Genomic DNA, 22463 nt, shown 5'->3' on the forward strand with positions numbered 1-22463 from the left:
TAACCATTAGCTATACTGCCTCAGTATGCTGTGGCTATAGACATGGTGCTCAAACAGCAACAGCTCACATGGATCTGCCAGTAACTGTGTTATGAGGACAAAATCATCTAATCAACAAGCTGAAAAAGTCATACAGAAACGACATGTCCAAAATCACTAGGTCAGAGCAGAAGCTAAAAAGCTTCCAAAAGTTCTGATTTTTCAAAGCCAGTATAACACTAATACCAAAACCTTACAAAGAAAGAACTCAAAATGAAATTGGTCTGACTTATTTATGAATAGCAAATAATAATATAAATAGACTATTAGCAATCAGAATCTTGCTACATGTTAAAAGACTAATATACCATGATAAAATAGAGTTTCCCCCTAGGAATGCAAGGATGGTTCAATTTTGGGATATCTATTACCATCAGTCATTGAAATAACAAATCAAAGCATGGGGACCATATGATCATCATACAGATGCTGGAAAATAATTCATAAATTTTAACATTAATTCCAGATTTTAAAAACAGAAACAAAAATTCTTAATAAAATAAGAATAGATTGGTACTTTTCTTGACATGATTATACATATTAAGCATCAAAACAAAAGCCAGGGCCAAGTGTGGTGGCTCATGCCTGTAATCCTAGTACTTTGGGAGCCCAAGGCAGGAGAATCTCTTGAGCTCGGGAGTTCAAAACAAGCCTGGGCAACTTAGTGAGACCTTGTCTCTATTTATGTATAAATATATTTTTTAAAATTAGAATTAAAAATTAAAAAAACATAAAAGCCAGACAACACTGAGTACTGTTAAGGATATAGAGCTACCAGAGCTCTCATACATTGTTGTGAACATGGCAAGCACTTTGGGAAAAGTTCTTATACTTTCTTATAAAACTAAATGTATACCTACCCTGTAACTCGCAATTGTACTCCTAGCTATTCTCCCAAGAGAAATGAAAAAATATGTTCCTAAAAAGACTCATACACAAATGTTCATAACACCCTTATTCACATTAGCCAAAAACTGGAAAGAATTCATATATCCAGCAACAGAATAATGGTTAAACACAGTATATTCACACAATGACTGTTTTCATCTGCTCAGGCTGCCATAACAAAAAGCCATTGATTAGATGGCTTAAACAACCAAAATTTATTTTCTCACCATTCTGGAGACTGAGAAACCCAATATCAAAGTGCCAGCATGGTCAGGTTCTGGTGAGAGCTCTCTCTTTGGGCTGCTGAAGGCCACCTTCTTGCTATGTACTCACATGGCAAGGAAAGAGAGAGCAAGGTCTCTGGTGTTCTTCTTATAGAAGCACTAATCCTATCTGACCAGGGCTCCACCCTCATGACCTTTTTTAACCCTAATTACCTTCCAAAGGCCCCATTTCCAAATACCATCATGCTGGGGGTTAGGTCTTCAACATATTAATTTGGAAGAGACACAAACATGCAGGCCATAACAATGAAACACTACTCAGCCATTAAAAAGGATTCTGTAGCAATGTGGATTAATTAATAATTAATATTAATTAACTAATAATTAATGTGGATTATAGAAAGTTCTAGAATAGGTCAAACTAATCTGTGGCAGGGGAAAAATCAAAAGTCTGGTTGCTGGGGGTGAGGAAATGGAAACTGAACTGGGAAGGAGCACAACAGAACTTTCTGGAATCATAGTAATAGTTTATGTCCTGATAGGAGTTTGGGTTACACAAGTGTATTAATTTGTCAAAACTCATAGACTACTATACTTGAGATCTGGGCATTGAATTGTGTGTAAATTTTAACCTCAAAGGAAAAAAGAACTTTAAACAAATATTGAATTCTGGTTAATAATAGGCATGCTAAACTTTTTTAGAAATAAAGTATACTGTTGTCTTCAATTCACTTTGAAATGCATCAAAAAATTAAGATAAATTGAGGGATGAATGAAGAGAAGGAGAGATGGACAGAAAGTAATAAAAACAAGGAAAGTAAAATGTTAATTATAGCAACTAGGTACTGAGTATAGGAGTATTCACTGTACAGTTTTTTCAACTTGTCTGTATGTTTGAAATTTTTCATAATGAAATGTTAGGGGGAAGAGTCCACTTCATTCTTAACAGTAAAATACTAGAAGCATTTCCATTAAAGTCAAAATAAGTCAGAGATACCTACTATCACCAATATCATTTAATGTCATTCTGAAAGTACCAGCAAGATTTCAAACTCAAATGCCTTTAGGGACTACGCAGTAAGGTTAAAAAAAAAAAAAAAAAAGTGAAGAAAATTGGGTTTAAAAAAACAAGGACTGGTTAAACTCTAGAGTCTAGAGTTCATGAGTTCCAGTGTATTCTCTCCTGCAGGAATACTACCCCAGCGTTGTCAAATCAGCTAAAATTGCAAGATAAGCTAGGATTTCAGCTTTAGTATATGTGTTAAAACTCAATGTTTTTCTTTCCTACTTTTCTGCTGAAATCTTTTTAAATTTTTTTTAAAAGATTGTTTAATTGTTTTGAAAATACCGAAAATACACCTGGCCCAAGAGCAATTCATTTTCAAACTCCATACTAGCAAATAGATAAGAAGAACAATGAAAAAAAGAAAGGTTAAACTCAAGATAATCAACTGAAATTCTATTAGAAAATCTAACAGTTTCAGTAAGATGACTGATTATACATTTAATATATAAAAATTAATAGGTTTCTTATATATAAATTATAAGCCATTAGAAAATGTATAGGCAGTTTTTAAATCCCATTTATAATAGCACAAAAAAGAAAAAACCTATTAAGGATGTGCAGGAACTATATAAGTACAATTTTTAAATGTTACTGAGGGTGTATCAGGCAGTATAGGCTAATGGATGTTGCAGAAATAACTAGCACCAAAATCTCAGTGGCTTAATGCAATAAAAGATTATTTATTCTCACCCGAAATCAGCTGTGTATCTGGACCACTCCTTATGGCAGCCAGCCTCAGCATGTGCCTTAGCAATAGTCTTACTTTGACCTTGTGTTTCCATGATTACCACAATATGACAAGAAAACCTAAAGAATCACCCTTGGGCTTGTCATTGCCTCTATCACAAAGTGTCATGTGTCACTTTTGCCCACATTTTACTGGCCAGAACCAGTTACACAGATCTGCCTAAGTGCAAGAAACTGCAAAATGTAGGGGAACAAATAAAATATTTGGTGAGAATTTACTCTCTCTGTCTCAGAGGCAATTAAAGTCATGTTGTAATCTTGATTAAGACTCAATAAAGATACCAATTTTCCCTAACATGCAAAAATAAATATAAGTATAGATGTAAGTATAGCCAGAAATATTCTGGAAAAGAGAAGAGTTGGGCGTGGAGGCTAGCCCTACCACCTTTTAAAACACATTACAAAGCATCAATAATTAAAACAATTTGGTCCTGAAACATGAATTGACAGACCAATCAAGGGAAAGAATAGAAGGTCTAGAAAGAGACACAAACATGTATACAAATTTGATATAAAATAGAAATGGCATTTCAAAACAAAGATGAAATTTTTTATTATTTAATAAACGTGTTGGGACAATAGGCTTAGTCATTTTGGTGGGGGGAGCTAAACTCCTACCTCACTTGTTATACTAAAATATATTCTGGATAGATAAAAGATATAAGCATTGAAAAATAAAATTATAAAACTACAAAAGAAAACACGAAAAATATGTTTTGAAATTATGAATTTTTTTTTCCATGTCAGACTGGTAATGTGCTGACACGATAACAAGGCTTTTGAAGGTCTTTCTAAGTAAGATACATATCCTAGGAATTATTTTTAAACTAACAAATCTCATTACCCAAAAAATTAGAAATATCTGCCAGATAAAACAAAAACAAAATCAAGACAGCTGCAAACTAGGAAAAGATCAACATCCATAATGTTATGTAAGAAGTTTCCAAAATCAAGAAAAAGTCCAACAACCCAGTAGAAAAAATGGTAAGAGACAAAAAAGAAAACAAGTGACTTCTAAACATTCAAAAAAGGGTTCATCAGCAGTTATAATTAAAACAAGAGATTGTTATTTTTCATCCATTTGATTAGCAAAGATATAAAAATGTACTAATACCCAGTGTAGGTGAAGGTATAGAGACACTGGCACACTCACGTGCCATCAACGGGAGTAAAAAAGGTACAACTTCTTTTTTGTTGTTTGTTTGTTTGTTTTTGTGTTTGTGTTTATTTTCAGATGGAGTTTCGTTCTTACTGCCCAGGCTGGAGTGCAGTGGCGCGATCTTGGCTCACTGCAAACTCTGCCTCCCAGGTTCAAGCTACTCTCTTGCCTCAGCCTCCCAAGTAGCTGGGGTTACAGGCATGTGGCACCACGCCCAGCTAATTTTTTGTATTTTTAGTAGAGATGGGGTTTCGCCATACTGGCCGGGCTGGTCTCGCACTCCTGACCTCAGGTGATCCACCCGCTTTGGCCTCTCAAAGTGGTGGGATTACAGGCGTGAGCCACTGCACCCGGCCTGCTGCAGCTTCTTTGAAGGACAAATTGGCAGTAAGTTTCAAGTTTTCAACTTACATGTCCTTCAACACAGTAGTTTTACTGATAAGAATATTTCCGGCCGGGCGCGGTGGCTCAAGCCTGTAATTCCAGCACTTTGGGAGGCCGAGACGGGCGGATCACGAGGTCAGGAGATCGAGACCATCCTGGCTAACACAGTGAAACCCCGTCTCTACTAAAAAATACAAAAAACGAGCGACGAGCCGGGCGAGGTGGCGGGCGCCTGTAGTCCCAGCTACTCGGGAGGCTGAGGCAGGAGAATGGCGTAAACCCGGGAGGCGGGGCTTGCAGTGAGCTGAGATCCGGCCACTGCACTCCAGCCTGGGCAACAGAGCCAGACTCCGTCTCAAAAAAAAAAAAAAAAAAAAAAAAAAAAAGAATATTTCCTACAGATACGATCACATACATGTGCATGAATGGCAGTAGGAGGCAGACAGGTTCCTGGGTGGAAGGGGTGGATCCCCAAAGAGGCTCCACCTTCAGGCCAGGGAAGGCCTGAAGGCTGGGAGCTGGGCTACCAGTCCAGGGGAAACTTGCAGTGCCTTTTCTGGGCCTGCCCATGGTGACCCATGGACCAATTGGCAAGTACTTCCTTCCCTCTGAGGTTCATTAAAGCCCTAGGTTCAGCCAGAGCTGAGCAGACTTCCTGACCACCAGCTGCAGAGAGGAGCTACCCATTCCACGGCCTCCTCTCTGCTGAGAGCTGGGCAGATTATCAGGACTACCAGTTGCAGAGAGGAGCAACCCATACCAGAGCCTCCTCTATGCTGAGAGTTGGGGAGACGTGGGGAGTATCTGCCTACAGAGAGGAGCAACCCACTCTAGGGCCTCCTCTCTGCTGAGAGCTGCAGAGATGACAGGACGAGCTGCCTGCAGAGAGGTGCTTCCCACTCCAGGATCTCCTCTCTGCTAGGAGCTGAATACTCGTTGGGACACCCTGGTTGTGGAAAAAAGCTACCCACTACAGGTCTCCCCTGAGCTGTTCTATCACTCAATAAAGCTCCTCTTCATCTTACTCACCCTCTACTTGTCTGTGTACCTCATTCTACCTGGTCACAGGACAAGAACTCGGGACCCATTGAATGGCAAGGCTAAAAGAGCTGTGACACAAACAGGGCTGAAATATGTCCCTTGCTCACCACATTGCAGACAAAGAGAAGTAGAGAGGAGCTGTGGCCCTTTGGGGAGCCCAGACCTGGAAGCTCCCTAAGCCAGGGCTGTGACTCCCTCTTTGGGGACCTGTGGTTCCTGGCATCTCCAAGCTTTCAGCTACCACCACCTTCCCCAGTGCCAGCCATTGAAGCTGCTTGCAGTGTGCCTGGTCCAGCCATAGCCTCACAGAGAGCTGGTGCCCATGCTGGCACCTGGAGCTGCCCACCCCACTGCAGCAGCCGGCATACCTGACTGCACAGTGGCCAGACCCCATGCTCACTCACAAACCCCTCGCCACTCCACACCGACCCACCCTTGGCAAGTGTGGGATCCAGGCCAGTAGCATGAGGTGGCAGGCAGATCACCTGAGGTCAGTACAGCCTGCCAGGGCAAGTGGGCAGAAAGAGCCCAGTGGGCCTGAGCAAAACTCAGGCAGAGGTGCCACTAGCTACAAAGGTTTCCAGCTAGAAAAGTGACACCCCAAGGATCCTGTAACAGTATGCCTCTATGACCTATCCCAAAAACAAAACTGAACTTAAAACAAGAAGAAAAAGAATGGGATTGAGCTATATGTGCTGAGAGAATGATCTTTAAATACATTGTTAATTGGAAAAAGCAAGGTGGGAACGCTACCACTTATATGAAAAGCACGTGCATTGAAAATATCTGGACAGATCCATAAGAAACTGCTAATGACAGTTTCCTCTGAAAAGGAAACTGGAAATCCAGAATGAAAGAATTATTTCTCATTTTATACCCCTTAATACTTGTTTTCTACCAAGCAAAATACAGAACAATGTCAATTATTTAATCCCTAGATCAATATCACTGGGCTAGAATCAGCAAGATGAAATCAGCAGACTCACAAAGAATCCCATAGAAACACAGTTGTAGGGCTCCTCTGGGGAATAAGGAGCTTGCAGGGTAGGGAAAGTGCCTGCCTGCTAATGTTCAGTGACCTGAATGACACATTTAGCTGGGCACTGAGCTTTGAAAAAACAGCAAGACTTCAAAGTCTACCTGGTTCTTAAATCCCACCTTTACAGTTTACTAGTTGTGTGACCTCAGACAAGTTCCTTCACCTCTCTGTGCCTGTTTTTCCACTCCTTAAAAGGGGAATTGTTATACTCGCCCTCTGGAACTGTCGTGATGACTAAATGACATGATACAGGTCGGGCACGGTGGCTCATGGCTGTAATCCCAGCACTTTAGGAGACCCAGGCAGACAGATCACCTGAAGTCAGGAGTTCAAGACCAGATTGGCCAACATGGCAAAACCCCCATCTCTACTAAAAATACAAAAATTAGTCGGGCGCGCGCCTGTAGTCCCAGCTACTTGGGAGGCTGATAAGAGAATTGCTTGAACTGGGGAGGCGGATGTTGCAGTGAGCCAGAATCACGCCACTGCACTCCAGCCTAGGCGACAGAGCAAGACGCTGTCTCAAAAAAAAAAAAAAAAAAAAAAAAAAAAAGACATGATATAGGTAAGGTGCTTAAAGGCCTGGCATGCAGCAAGTGTTCAATTCGTAGCCGCTGGAAAAAGGTTAAATTCATCACTGTCCCCTAGTACTCTCAAATATGGCTTTTGGAAAGAATTGGGTAGGTCTATGCCTGCTAACGTGGAAAGATCTCCAGACACTCTTCTATGAACAGAGAGTAAGAGGCCACAGTGTATACCAGAATTCCATTTAGGAGTGGAAAAGCAAAAACAAAGCTGTATTGTTTCGATTTTGAATTTTTTAAAATATCAAATAGCTATCAGTATGTAAAAGTCTGGAAGGCTACATACCAATCTGTAAACACTGGTTTCCCCTGGAGAGGTTTGGAAAAGGAAGGGTGGTGGTATTGTTTGAACTTTTTCCGACTAGCATTGATCACTTTTTGATCTTAAAAGAAATACTTTTTAATTCGAAAGTTAATAGAAATGCGGAGTCAGGGGCAGGCCTCAGCGGCATCCGGGCTGGGGGCGAGGCGCCCATGCCCCCACCCTCCCGCTGTGGCAGCAGGCGCGGGCCCGAGCGCGCGCAGCCCGGTGCGCCCGGGTGCCGGCTGAGCCCGCGAACCCCTCCGCCGGGCCATCAGCGCCGCCATCAGCCTAGCGGCGTGCGGCCCCGAGCCCCGCTGCTCGCGGCCGCGGGCCCCCGGCGGTAATAACGAGGCACAGCGCCGTGACCGCGGCCCTCGGCTGCGCCGCCGCCAGCCGTATTAGCATCTCCGAGGCCTTCCTGTATGTTCTTTTGTGCTCGTTTTCCAGCCCGAATGCTCTGCACATCCTGGGCCGCGGACGGAGCCGTGGGGGCCACCGAGGCCGAACGCAGCTGCCCCGGTTTTAGAAAGAGCTGCGGGCTGCGGACCCGCCTGTCCCCTAGACCTCTGCCTCCCGCCCTGCCCAGCTAGATCTCTCGGGGCTTGTTGGGGTAGGATGGGGGACTGCGGAGGGGCGGGGAGGGGGTGCCAGGAAGAAAGAAGAGCCTGGGAAGGGAAGGGGACAGGGCAGGCTTCGCCCCAAATTTTGCAGCGAGCGGGATCTTCTAGAACCCAGAGAGGCCCCCTCCCCCCTCCGTCCCTGCAACTCTGACCCGAGCGCACAGGCCCTCCGCGGAGCCAGGAAGAGGTGGCCTTGAATGCTAGCTCTGCCACGGAATGGTGTGAGGTCTTATCTACAACCTCATCTGTGTGTGCCTCAGTTTCCCCGCCTTTATAAATGAAGCTGGGGCTACATAGCTCAGGATTAAACCCTTGTAAAGCACATATCTAAGTGCTTGACACATTATCTAATTTATTCTTCACCAACCCTGAGAGGTGGGTATTAATACTGTCAAAGTAAATGGGGTTCGGGGGTGAAGTGACGTGGCAGAGACCTTGACAGCCAGGAAGCTATTCCACTGCTGAGGGGAGCAGCCAAGAGCAGCGGTCTTCATCTCTACTGTAGACTAAGGCATGCACTTTGTATGTGAGTACAGTTTCCTGGCCCTGGAAGGATCTCGGGGACAAATGGATTCAAAGGAGGAGACTGGAGAAGACGCCTGTACCTGGGGAGGCATCTGTTAAGGAGCTGAGAAGCTCTGGGGTTCCCGTGTGTGTGCACAAACTTGCTGCCCCAGCATCAGCCATAGGGAGCCGCTGCCTCTTTCCACCCCACAAACTCCTCCACAAACCCTCACACCCGTCATTCATGTGCCAAGCACCTGCAAAAACCTACTGCAAAGCTGCAATGGTCAGACAGTGTGGCACTAGCATAAGGACAGACACATAGATCAATGGAATAGATTTGAGAGTCCATAAGTAAATCCTTAACGTGTATGGTCAATTAATTTTGACAAAGGTGCCAAGATAATTTAATGGGGAAAGACTACTCTTTTAAACAAATGATACTGTGACAACAGGACAGCCACATCATCCTATACAATTAACTCAAAATGGATCAAAGACCTAAATGTAAGAGCTAGAACTATAGATCTCTTGGAAGAAAACACAAGAATAAATCTTTGTGACCTTTGGTTAGGCAATGGTTTCTTGGATGTGACAGGAAAAGCACTCACACGCACACACACAAAAAAAGAAGACAAGAAAAACTACATCAAAATTTAAAATTTTTGTGCTGCAAAAAATGTTTAAGTGAAAAAATCACCTCCAAAATGATGAAAAAAAACCTTGCAAATCATATATCTAGTAAGAGGCTTATATCCAGAATATATAAAGAATTCTTACAACTCAATAATAAGACAAATAACTAAATTTTTACATGGGGAAAATTTTGAATAGCTCTTTCTCTGAAAGATACCATAAATGGCCAATAAACACATGAAAAGATGCTCAACATCATTAACCGTTAGGGAAATGCAAATCAAAACCACTTTGTAATCATTAGGAGAGCTATAACCAAAGAGACAGGATGTGGAAAAACTGGAGCCCTTGTACACTGCTGGTGGGGATGCAAAATGATGCAACCATTGGGAAACAGTTTGGCAGTTCCTTAGAAAGTTAAACAGTGTTATCATCTGACCCAGCAATTCCACTCCTAGGTGTGAAATGAAAATATATTCACACAAAAACTTGTACATAAGTTTCATAGCAGCATTATTCATAATAGTCAAAATGTAGAAATCCAAATGTCCATCAGTGATGAATGGATAAGTAAAATATGGAATATACAGTGCAATATTACTCATCCTTAAAGAGGAATGAAGTACTGATACATACTACAACATGATGAACCTTGAAAACATTACGCTAAATGAAAGAAGCCAGTCATAAAAGGCTACAAATTATATGACTCTATTTATATAAAATGTCCAGAATAGGCAAATCCATAGAGATGAAAAGTAGATGTGTGGTTGTCAAGGGCTGAGGGGAATGGGGAAGTACTGCTCACGGATACACAGCTTCATTTGGAGATGATGAAATTGTTCTGAAATTAGGTAGTGGTAATAGTTGTACAACTTTGTAAATACCTAACAACCATTGATTGTATTGTGCACTGTTAACAGGTGAATTTTATAGTATGTAAATGATGTGTAAATAAAACTTTTTTAAAAAGAGAATGAGATCATGCATTACCTGTACAAGTGAAAATTATTTTAAAAGTTAGGCCGGGTGCAGTGGCTCAGGCCTGTCATCCCAGCACTTTGGGAGGCTGAGGGGGTGCGGATCACGAGGTCAGGAGATCAAGACCATCCTGGCTAACAAGGTGAAACCCTGTCTCTACTAAAAATACAAAAAAAAAAAAAAAAAAATTTAGCCAGGCGTGGTGGCGGGCACCTGTAGTCCCAGCTACTCCTGAGGCTGAGGCAGGAGAGTGGTGTGAACCCGGAAGGCAAAGTTTGCAGTGAGCCAAGACTGCACCACTGCACTCCAACCTGGGTGACAGAGTGAGACTCCATCTCAAAAAAACAAAACAAAACAAAAAGTTAGGCAGGTTAGGGGCAAGGAAGAATTGAATTCCAGGCAGAGGGAACAGCATGTGTGAATCAAAGATCTGACAAGAGAAGAAGCGTTATAGGGGAAATGGAGAAGGTCAGAAGGCTGGAGAATAGAGTGAGGGGACAGGGTCATGCAATGGGATCAGAGGGCAGATTACAGGGCCAGATCAGGAAGGGTCTTGTCGGCCATGGTCATGAATTGGAACTTTTTCCCGAGACAATGGTCAGCCACATCGTCCTTCGGCCTGACACACACACACACACACTCACACCTGCCCACCTGCACAGATCCAGATTCACAGCCTGCCATGCCTTGTCCCATCCTGCTATCTTCCACCTACAAGGCTGCCTTCACCCAGTCTCCTGGGATCCCTCAACCTACCGCTGTCTTACCTCTACACCTTTCCTCCTGTCTGGAGCCCCTGTGATCCTTCATCCACCTGGCTAACATTTACCTGTCCTCCAAGCTGCAGCTCAGATATCACAGCCTCTGGAAACCACTCCTCCAACCTCCCATCTCCAGCTCCCACCAACCTCCAGCCTAGGAGAATTCCACTCCTTCCCCTCCTCTGGGCTCCCAGAGCCCCCAGAGCAGCCCCATCGATGTGGGGGACGGTGCTTATGGAGGGCGGCAGAGGAGAGCTACCGTGCTCCATGTTGAGGACCCAACACTGTCCCCATGCATCCTATCTGTGTTGAAGGAGTGACTGCACTTCCCATCCTCCGCCCCAGCCGTCCTGGGAAAGGCTGACTGCTCACGGGTGTTTCAGCTACAGCCCTGGCCTGTGTCCTGACCTGCCAGCCCTTCGCAACAATGTCATCCACATTCCTCCTGGGTCTCTGGGACACATCTCTGGCTTGCACTTCTCCTCTGAGCACGCTTATTCACCTGTCAGGTGGTTATCAGTGCCTGCCCTACTTCCCTCTCAGAATTGTGTGGCTAAAATGGAGAGACAGTGCAGCAGGTATTAAGTTGCAATCTTCAAACTCGAGTGTCCAAGGAATACTTTTATGTTTGTTAAGTGTAAGTCTAGCTCTGAGGACCCAGTCCTCTAAACCATGGGAAAATTAATCTGTCATTAGTAGGGGTCTTCTCTGCCTTGGGGTTGCTCCAGGATTCTGGGGTCTTCTGCCACATCAAGCCTCAGAGAGGGCTTCTGGTCACCCATCAATCATCTGCCCTACTTGTTCCTACAGAGATGCCTGGGGATCCCAGCCTTATACTCCTAGCCAGCCAGTCGGCTCTGCTACTTCCACAAGACTCAGTCTGCCCTCTGAGGTCATGTCATCTCTCCTGGACATAGATCCCTGTGACTCCCTTGGAGGGACCATGAGGCTCTATCTTCTCTCTCTCTCTCAATGTTTTCCAAGGTGCTTCCCACTCTCTAAGACACTCAGCAGCATTTAAGCAAGGGGCTTTGACTTTTACAGAAGAGACTCAGCTCATCAATCAACTCCTGTTTTGCCTCCTGTAAGAATCCCTGAGGCAGAGGAAGTAGAAGGGCCAGGCTATTGGCTTGGAGCACAGAGATTGAGGAATAGAGACAAAGCAAAATGCATTCATACATCAAAAACAGATCCTGCCATAGGCATGCACCACAAAGCTTCCCTAGATTGTGAAGGGCCATGCCTTGGGCAGGAGTTACACAATGCCAAGTCCAGCCTGTGCAGAGGTTCAGTTACCTCCACGTGCAAACAACATCATTTGGATAATGCCTGGCCATAGCAAGCCGTTAATAAAAATTTGTGGAATGGATGAAAGAACAGAAAGGTCTGACTTCAGTCCCAAGCAGCAAGCTTTTCAGACTTAACCATGGCCATCAAAATCCACACATCAAAGGCTCGATACCTGGCATTAGCCTTTGAGCCCTTTGATTTCTCTGTTGTTCTCAACCCAGGGCAGGCTCTGCAGTCTAAGAGCCAGTGCTGTGTGACTGCCCTGGGCTGTTCCTCAGGACAAAATATCTTCCCAAGCCATCTTGGAAATAACCACATGGAAAATGACCAGTAACATTGAACACTGGTGTTTTCAAGTGCCAGGCACCCTCCTGTCTTCAATGTAATATTTCAATTAATCTGCATGAGAGCCCTATTACATTTCTCTTTTTACACCGAGAAAACTATAGTACAGAGGTGGGTTCCAGCCTACATCATCTGACTCCAGAGCATGTGTTCCTAACCATCCTGGTACACACTGCCTCCGTTATGCCTACCCATACATACAAACACTCAAAACGAGCTCTTTTTTTTTTTTTTTTTTTTTTTTTTTTCCTAAAACAGAGTCTTGCTGTGTCACCCAGGCTGAAGTGCAGTGGTGCAATCACAGCTCACTGCAGCCTCAACCTCCTGGGCTCAATCGATCCTCCTATCTCTACCTCCTAAGTAACTGAGGCTACAGGTGTGCACCACCCATACCTGGCTAATTTTTATTATTTTTTGTAGAGACAGGGTCTTTCTATGTTGCCTAGGCCCATCTCAAACTCCTGGGCTTAAGTGAACCTACCACTTTGGCCTCCCAAAATCCTGGGATTACATTGTAAACCACCATACCTGGCCACTCATTTTTGTTTTACTAAAAAAAAAAAAAAAAAAAAAAAAAGTCTGAGCTAGTTGCAGTGGCTCATGCCTATAATTCCAGCAGTTGGGTAGGCCAAAGCAGGTGGATCACTTGAGGCCAGGAGTTCAAGACCAGCCTAGCCAACATGGAGAAACTCCATCTCTACAAAAAATACAAAAATCAGCTGGGCATGGTGGTGCACGCCTGTAGCCCCAGCTACTCAGAAGCCTGAGGCAGAGAATTGCTTGAACCCGGGCGATAGAGATTGCAGTGAGCTGAGATCTCATCACTGCACTCCAGCCTGGGAAGCAGGGCAAGACTCTTTCTCAGAAAAAAAAAAAAAAAAATCTGGAAATTTGCCCACTAAGGAAGAAGCAAACCCAGTAGCTTTGCAAGGACACAATTCCTGGCTTCTAGCAGGAGTTTGTGGGGAGGGGCTGCCCTCTCTACTCAGCACAGGCCCATGGCCAGAACCAGCAGGGCTCCTGAGTCGTAGCAGCCCTTGTTTGTGTGTGACTGTGCCCAACCACCACCTTCACTTCTAGGACTGCCCTGTGGGTCCAAGGCTCAGAATACAAGATCCAAACTGCACCATCCCTCTGGTGCAACATCTTCAGGGCTTTCTCATCATCCACACAACCAGATCCTCAGCCACTTCCGACCTGCTGCAGAGCAAGCCCTGGACGGGAGTCTGGAGAGCTGAGCCTTGTTTTCCTGGGACCGTGGCATGTGGCTCGGCCTCCCCACTGCTTGGCTGCTTCTTCTGTAAAATGAAAGTCTGCACCTCTCATTCCTTGCAGCTCAGATGGTTTGACTTCATGAATATCTCTGGAGCTTTAGCTCCTAGCACGGCCTTTCAAACTCCACCCAAACTACTTGCCTTGCCCTGGACTCCTCTCATACCTTTTCTCCCCGGACCTTTGTTCGTGATACCCCTTCCTGCACAATCTTCTGCCTCCCCCACCCTCATCTCTGCCCACCCAAATCCTACTTATTCATTCTCCCAGCTCCAGCCCAAACATCACTTCCCCCAAGAAGTCATCTCTGATCCCAAGAAGAAAGCCATCTCATCCTCCTCTGAACTCTCCTAGCACAATACCTGTGACTGTCCCAAGGAACACAGCTCCCTACCCTTGTTTTTATGGCAGTTTGTGTCCTTGCAAGAGGCACTGTATTGTATTGTTTGGGTTAAGGGTGCAGGTTTTGAATCAAGTAGACTGAGGTTCAAATCCAAGTTGCCCTGACAGTGATAATCTGGGGCAAGTGACTTAACAGTTCTGAATTTCACTTTACTCAGGTATAAATGGGAATAACACAGCATCTCCTTCAGAGGTCTTAATAAAGATTAAATAGAACAATGCATTTAAAATTTTTCTTTTTTGTGTGTGTAACAGGGTCTTGCTCTGTCACCCAGGTTGGAGTCCAGTGGCACAATCATGGCTCATTGCAGCCTCCAGCTCCTGGGCTCAGGCGATCCTCACACCTCTGCCTCCTGAGTAGCTGGGACTACAGATGTGAACCTCTGTGCCTGGCCCTCTATTTTCTTTCTTTTTATGCAAGCTCCAGGAGGGCAGACAAAGTTTCTTTCTCATCTCCTTACAGAAGCTCAGAGCAGGGTCCATCCTGAGCATGGCTAAGCATTTTAGAATAAATAATCAAAAGTCATTTTGATACAGAGAGGAGACAGGAAAACACAGGGTAGAAGAGGGTGGTTCCCCAGCAAAGGCCCCACCCTCAACCCTGGAGACCCTCATCCCTAAATGGGGACAGCTGTTCCTGTTTTCGTGCCCAAAAAGTTGCCTTTTGGCCCACCATGCACCCTATCCCATACCTGTTTGAGGTTAAATCCCGTTTGAGGTTTATCCCGCCTGCTCCAGAAGCAGATGAGCAGGTGAAAGGACGAGGAGACAAGCAGATGAATGGTGGAACGATACAGCAGGGAAAGAGAGAAGAGAAGGAATGCCTGAATGCTGAGAGGAGTTTGACTGAAGGTGGTCAGGGAGGAGTTTGGCCACTGGATGGCCAGGGTCCAGGGGAAGATCATCTTCCCACTCCATCCCCACTTCTGCCTCCCCATCCATCCCACTGAGAGCCACGTCCACCACTCAATAAAACCCCACATCATCCTACAAGACCATGTGTGACCTAATTCTTCTGGGTCCTCTGGGCAAGAGCTTGGGATACAGAAAGCTATCACATGGCCCTCCACCCTTGCAAAAAGGCAGACGGATCATTGAGCTGGTTAACACTGAAGCCATTCATGGCAGGGCTAAAAGGGTACACTGTAACACATGCCCACTTGGGCTCCTGCACCTGTCCGTCTGCATGCTTCCCCTCTCCTCAGGGATTTGAGCAGCCACTGGTGACCAAATAGGTGAGCCACACCCCTGTCTCATGTCCTGCAAGGGGAGTCAGGGAACTCTCCCATTTTGACTTCAGACCGTACACAAATGTTCACAGCAGCATTATTCATAATAGGCCAAAGATGGAAGCAACCCAACTCCCCATCCATAGACAAAGGGATCAACACAGTGTAGTCTATACATACAAGGGAATAGCATTCAGCCTTTAAAAGGAAAGCAATTCTGACACATGCCACAACATGGATGAAACTTGAGGACGTGACGCTAAATGAAATGTCAGTCATGAACAGACAAGTACTGTATGATTCTACTTATATGAAGTACCAAATTAGTAGTCAAATTCATAGAAAGTAGAATGGTGGTTGCCAGGGGTTGTGGGGAGGTAGAAATGGGGAGTTGTTGCATGGGTGCAGAGTTTCAGTTTTGCAAGATGAAGAGTCCTGGAGATGGCTGGTGGTGAGAGTTGCACGACAATGCGAATATGCTTAACACTAACGAATCTTAAAAAAAAAAAAAAAATAGTTTCAGGCTGAACCCCTCAAGGGTCTTAGCAGGAACAGAAGCAGCTGAGAAAAAAATATGTGTAAAGTTTTAAAATGTTTGGATATAAATATTGTTTGTTTTTGTTGGGTTTTTTTGTTTGTTTGTTTGTTTTTGAGACAGAGTCTCGTTCTGTGGCCCAGGCTGGAGTGTAGTGGCGCGATCTCGGCTCACTGCACTCTCCACCTCCTGGATTCAAGCGATTCTCCTGCCTCAGCCTCCTGAGTAGCTAGGATTACAGGCACACCACGCCCAGCTAATTTTTGTGTTTTTAGTAGAGACGGGGTTTCACCATGTTGGCCAGGAATAAATATTGTTTTTAACGACTGTGAGACTACTCATATATACATCCACCCAAAGCAAGCGAGCTCATTTTTCTTCTCTTTACTGCTCTGAAGGGTGACATGGAGATCATCAGCACAGGAAGGATCTGAACGACCTGCTGATTACAGGATAATATTCATACAATGAGGTTAAAAGCACTGGCTGAAAAGTTCTTTCATAAAATCTGCTACATGAGAAGAGAAAATAATTTATGAGAACATGAACAATTAGCACTTTGTAAAAAAGAAATAATGCACTTAACTTGATCCCTATATTTAACATCAATTAAAGATTATCCTCATGAATGAAACTCGACCTGGAAATTAACAAGGGATTTAAATTGCATTATGCACACGAAAGAGAGAAGCCAGTGCACTGGCTCAGGGCTTCCAATATTCAGCTAGGACAGCATCTATACAGTAAGGCCTGGCCATTTCCTCACATTTCTCTGAGCTGAAGACGTTGCTGCAACACAGAGGAACATTTGTTTCAGCACAAAAACCCCATGATAAAAATCTCTGGGTGGCTACAAACATAAGGTTGGCACCTTTCGCTTTTAAAAATAACTTCTGGGTCATTTTTTACCATAGAACTAACGAAGAAATTCCCTTAAAAGGATGTCTCTGCTGCTCTGAGATTTGAATCTGGATCATTTTCCATAGGCCTATGCAAGTGAATCTATAGGACTGGGCTAGGTCAAAAATTAGATTCCAGGTCACCTGGTTCCAAGTCACAGAATAATTTATTCCCTAAGATGCACAGCTTGAAGGGCGTGAAACAGGTCTTAGAAAACAAGTGTGGACTATAGTTATTTATGTGTGGTTTTTTGAAAGTGTTATTGTTTATTGAGTCCGACTCTGTGCTAAGCAACCCACAAGGCCAGTATTATTCTCTCCATTTTGTATACAAGAAGACTAAGGATGGGAGAGGTTGTTTACCCAGGTTCCCTCCAGCAGATCTGGGACTGGGACCCAGGTTCCTCTGCTTCTGGAGCTCACTAGTAGCCACTACCCTTTACCCTGGAAAGCAGAATGGTGGAAACACAGCCACCCCCACAGAGGACAAGCCTGAGACTCCCTAGGTGCTCCAGAGCCTGCACCTAGAACCTGAGACGGCCCCTTCCGTTTGTCTCCTTCTGATACAAAGGCATCGCCGCTTGCCAGAGGACATGTCAGAACCACAGCTCTGATGCTGATTGCTAAGAATGTGCCCCACTGGGAGGAAGAAGAGTGCTTCGTGCCATCTTTCAGGCCCCCTGGAAGAAAAGGTCTTGTTCACAGTGCAGAAAGTGCCCCCGAGAGATTGGCTTTGGTTTTTTTTCCTATCACTGTCACGCCTGCTTCATCCAAGTTTTCTGGTTATTGTGCCTAGCGCCGGATCTGCGAACAATTTACCTCTTTGCTGAGAGAGTGAGAGAGAAAGGCAGAGAGACAGACTCAGCCCTCGCAATCCTGGCTTGGTGTGTGCATGTGTGCACAGGTTTCCCTATTGTTATCTTGGGAAAAGAGAAAGCAGATGTTAACCATCACCCCTTGAGAATTCACCTTGCTGTGCTGTAAAATTCTGCATTATTAACATTCCAAAATCCTTCCACTCTTGTATCCGTCTTAGGAGTGAATATTTGAGAATTCAAAAATGTGGAGAGGATGGAGGTGGCAGAAGTTTATTAAATTGGCCCAGGGCAGTTTTGAAATTTGAAAGTTTCTCACACTCTCTGGCTCTGAGCCAACTCTCAGCCGACTTGGCTGAGCAGTCTGTGTAAGGGTTTCTCATCGGGTACCCCTCTTTCCATCCTTATGGAAGCTGAAAAGCAAGTGTGGTTGAGTACCAAAGGAGGACTCCAGACTTCTCCAGGTCCATCTGGACTCTGGGGCACACCAGAAAAAAGGCACAGAAACATAAGGAAGATCCTCAAAATGGCTTCACAGCAAGTGCATCAAATACTGGTTAAAGTAATGAATAATTTTTAAGGCAAATAATTCCAAGGCAACTTCTTTTTCACGTAAGTCAGCAATGAAAACTCAGCAGTTTCTTCTTCCTCTGATCTGGCTGACCCAAGCTAGCTGACCCATTGGAAAGCAAAAGATTTGGGAGTTTTGTTTTTGTTTTTCTCTGTTTTAGAAAAAAAGAGCGAGAGAGAAAGAAGCAGCAAAACCAAACCAAACATCAACTCATTGTAAAACTGTAACACAGTTTAAAAGGGTGTTTCCCAAAAATACAAATGTGCTTTTCAACAAGATAACTGCAGGTGTCTGTAGCAATAGAGCAGAGTGATTAAGTGCAAGGCTTTGAATCAAAAGGACTTGGGCTTTTGCCTCTGTCTCTTTCCAGCTGTGTCACCTTAAGCCAGTTAATTAATCTCTCTGGCCCTCAGTTTCTTCCACTGTAAAATGGGAATAACAATAACACCTGTTTTATGAGACTGACCTGAATATTAAACAAAATAATGGAGATAAAGTGCACAGTATCTGACATATACTAGGTGCCCAAGAAAAATGTAAACTGCTGTACGTTATTGTTTTCATCATCGTTATTGTTGGTGAGGTCATTTTTAAGCACCTTGGCCCCCAGAAGGAGAAGCATCCACAAGTCCTGCACTGAAGCCACAGCTGGGACGTGGTTTTCATCATGAACTAAACTCAGTGATCCCCTGACATGAGGCAAACTGCAAAATCAAGGCCCCTTCTGGTGGGGGGCAAGTGGGTTCTCCTCCCCAACCCTCACTCCCCACCCTCAGGTTTTGGTTGCAGAATTCCCAGCTATGGAAGACGTAGAACATTTTGGAGTAGAAAGAAAAGAAAGACAAAATAGAACCTTTTTCCAGTACTTAACGGATTAACTACAGTCCTCAATTAATGGAATTCTAAAATGTACCATCTTTTAAAGAAGAAATGACCCAATACCTACGCTCTGATCTCTGTCTTCGCCATGGGTAAATTGTTCCCTAACCCAAGTGCCACCCTCAGAAGACTCAGGTGAGTCCTGGTACCTCCTAAGCCTCACGGAGACACACTTGGGTTTGCTGTAAAAGGGTGGAGCGGAGCCCAGAGGAGGCGACAGATGTGTGTGCGAGATTGTCACAGGTGGGGTGAAACTGAAAAGGACAGTCTCATTAACCCGAAATAACCAGCCAAGCTAACTGACCCAGAGCCCATACTCTCTGAGCACTGGGGGACAGGGGAGTTTGCTGAAGCCTCTGCGCCAGGTGTGGGAGGCTGAGCGCGCACCCTGCAGAGCTGTGCAGGCGCTCCCCCGCCTGAGCAGACAGCCATCCATCACTCCAGGAGAGGCAGCGGTGGGGACGTGAACTCGGTCACCTCCTCCCCCTCGCTCCTCCCCGGCAGGCTCTGAGGAGCCGAGGCGGTGGCAGCAGCGCGAGGAACAGAACACGCTGCAAACTGCTTGGCTACCCCTTTACAAGACTGACGCCGCCGACACAAGTTTTTCCATTTCCCCAAACAGCCTCTCCGGCTGCCAGTAAAGACGGCTGCTCTAGGCCCTTGCATGCTGTCAAAGGGGTACTTCTCCAGCGGCTTCAGAGACGGCTTGTTCGCCCAGAGCTGGAGCTGCAGGCCCCTAGAGAGAGCCACCTTCCCCCTTGTGCTGTTGGTGAGCTCCCTGCCACCCTGGCCAATTGCATGGCTGTGTGGAATAATTACCGGGTAATTTGATGGCAGGCCTGATAGGTGCTGGGTACTGGTTTCGAAGGAGACTTGGAAAAGGTATTCTGCCGCCCTATGCCTCCTCCCAGTACAAGGCACAGTTAATGCCTCAGATCCCACACTGCCCCTCTCCTAGAAGTGCGCTCTGAGCCACTGGGGCCTAAGCCGAGTTGACAGGCTCCATTAGAGAGCGACTCTGTCATGGAAATTGTGATCTTAACAGAGGGGCATGTGGCAGATACCAGTTCCACTCACATCCTTGTACTATGTGGCTCTCCCAGGGGGCTACTGATGGGATCAAGGGATGTTCACACCACCAGTCCCCAACTGCCTTCATCTGACCTGACCTGTAAGGCCCAGATTGGGGCCTTCAGTGCCCAACTCTGCTCCTAGGAACTAATGGCCCATGCACTCAGGGACAAAGCTTCAGATGGTTCTCAAAAGCAATGCAAAGTATAGAACTTTGCAAGGACTTTGGGATCTAGAGGATGTCTTTCGAGCAGGCCTGGCAGCAACAAGAGTCCTGGACTGGGAAAGCTGGATGCCCCAAGTGACCTTGGCAAAGGCCTTCCCCCTCTAGGCCTCAGTGTCCCCACCTCCAAGGGCCAGGACAAGGCCCAATTTCTCAGAATCTGAAGCACTGTTCAGGTCTGTTGCTGCCCAATGCACAAAGATGACCTGTAGGCCAGGTCAAATTCACAAGATTGAGCCCCTTCCTCCTAGAAAAGAAAGAAGGCACATCCAGAGAAGCGTGAATAAAGAAGGGAGGTGACAGGGTCCTTTGTAGACCTCACCTGCACGTCAGGCAGATCTCAGCACTGTAATGTCAGACCTTAAAGTCAGAGAACCCAAAGAAAGGGGCCAATGAAACCAACCCATGAATTCATATCGGTGCACACTCCAGAGACAACAGGACTGACTCCAGTCCCCTGAGTCCCACCTCCCTTCTGATGTAGGGAAGGCAGGGTTTGCCCAGCACCACCACTTCTTCTGCCCACACAGATGTCTCTCTCTGGTGACTGGGCCCAAATCACCCATGTGCCAGCCTCCGAGACATGCCAATCTCTGCTCGCCCACAGGTGCCGCCACGGGGATGGGCGGGTGCCTCCACCTGCCATTGTGGGTTCTGGGTGGAGGTCGCTGGGGCTGAGACAGGCAGGGACGGGCCCGCGGCCTCTGCCAGCTAGAGAGATACTCCACATGCCCAGGTCTGAAGCAGTAGAGGGGAGATGGGGAGAAGGCTTGACCATGGGTCACGTCTAAAGGGAGCGGATCAGGACACAGTCAGGCGGCCTCTTGCCGCGGATTTCACCCCACGCGGTCCCCGGGCCCTGTGGGTGCGGCCGGCATTGCCCAAGAGGGGCTGAAGGCGTCCCCGCCTGGCGAAGCCCATCCCAGCGAGGAGCCCAGAGCGCCACGCCTCGGACCCCGCGCCGGGGAAGCCTGGAGCAAGCCCCCGCTCCGTTCCGGGCAGGGGAGCCTGGACTGCTTTCGGCAACTCTTTCCTTCCTTTGGTCACTCCGGCCCTGGAAACCTAGGCTAGGGTGCCAGCGACAGCGCCTCCAGCGGAGCCGCGCGCGGGCCCCTCCAGACCCTGGCAGCGCGGCTGCCCGCCCGCCTCGGAGACCAAGGCTGCCATCTAGTGGCCACACGGGCGCCGTCGGGGACCGGAGCCGTGCCGCGCGCCGGGGGCTCCCGAGTCCGCGGCTGCGCGGCGGGGTTCCCAGGACCGGGACTTGGGCGCAAGCTTCAGCATGAGCTGTGTGACCCTGGGCACGCCCAGCCCTCTTTGGATCAACCGTCCTTTCTCGGTAAAACGGAGAGGATACAACTCCTCTGCTCGGGGTCATAGGGAGACGCGGGACCGAGGGACGACGCCTCCTCCTTCCCGAGACCACCTGCCCCATGCACTCCGCACCGCACTCCCGTCCAGGGAAGTCTTCAGGAAACCAGTCCCCTAGATGGGAGGTGGAAGGAGGCGCTGGGGAAATCCCGCAAAGCAGGAATCCGCACTAAACAGCAGGATCCTTTTCTAGGAATTGTAAACCCAGAATTGTAAATAAAATGCTAATGATTTATTCGTGCTCAAACGCCGGGGGCTGCGTCGCCGCTTTTGAAGACAGCTCCAAGCGTGGCTTTCCAGGAAGGCAGGCCTCCCCGCGGCGGCTTCCAGGGCTCTCCGGGCCCTCCTCCCTGGCCGCGGGTCCGGGCTGGGGAACAGGCAGTGGTTCTTGGTGGAGCGCTCCCAACCTGTCCTTCACTGAGACCCGGGTGGTGGTGGAGGAGGTCTTTTTCCTTCCATCCACAGCCGAGTCAGCCTCCTCAGCATTCCCCCATCATGCATTCAACCAATGTTTCCCCGTCGCCAAATACCTACTAAACCCTTAACTGACCATTGGTAGTCAAAAAACAGTCGTGGGAATCACA

This window comes from Rhinopithecus roxellana, chromosome 12 (assembly GCF_007565055.1).
Source record: "Rhinopithecus roxellana isolate Shanxi Qingling chromosome 12, ASM756505v1, whole genome shotgun sequence".
Taxonomy (NCBI): Eukaryota; Metazoa; Chordata; class Mammalia; order Primates; family Cercopithecidae; genus Rhinopithecus; species Rhinopithecus roxellana.